Below are 822 nucleotides of genomic sequence, written 5' to 3' on the forward strand. Positions count from 1 at the left end.
AATGATTTGGAGTTAACTCGACAACAACTGATTTTTACAATACATCTAACAAGAAAAAATAGTAAATTGTCAAAAATACTGTGATGACTTAAATGAATTTAATTTGACAAGAGAGATTCCATATTCTAAAACGTTTTAACAAAAATTTGAAATGTTGACAACATGGCTGTGGGTCTCCTCACCGACACAATTAAGATGTTTATGAATGAATACACGTCTCATTACTTTTAAGTAAGGCAAACTGAAGTTCTGTATGGTCCAACTATTTACATATGAGGTGTTTACTATTTAGCTTATCATGATTATTTCTGCCAACACCAAGTGGTTTTAACTGGAGGCAAGATTATCTTGCCAGCCTGTATTTGGGGCAATCAGTCATCCCAAAACAACTCTTGGTAACAAACATTAGAAAGGAAGGCTGAGAAACAGGTTCAACATGATACATAAGCATATGACTTTCCAAATAGGAAACAACCGAACCTAATACATTAAATATCCTGAGGTGTAATCTGACTTACAATGACTCTATAGGATAGAGTATAACTACCCAAGATGGCTTGCAAGTTTTCAAATTTTACTGAAGCAGAATGCCACATCTTTCTCTGGTGAAGGTGATGGTGGACTTGAACTACTGACCTTTGGGTTAGCACTCAAGTGCCTTAACCACTGTACTACCAGTGCTCAAATTGGGAAACTCATCCAATTTGAGTTGGTTTCAATGTGTAATAATGAGATTGTAAATCTGTACAGGAGCAGACAGTCTCATGTTTTTCTCTTGGAGCAATTGATACATTCAAACTGCTGACTTTGTGGTTTGCAGCC

The sequence above is a fragment of the Chrysochloris asiatica genome, unplaced genomic scaffold (assembly GCF_000296735.1).
Source record: "Chrysochloris asiatica unplaced genomic scaffold, ChrAsi1.0 scaffold00091, whole genome shotgun sequence".
NCBI classification, from domain to species: domain Eukaryota; kingdom Metazoa; phylum Chordata; class Mammalia; order Afrosoricida; family Chrysochloridae; genus Chrysochloris; species Chrysochloris asiatica.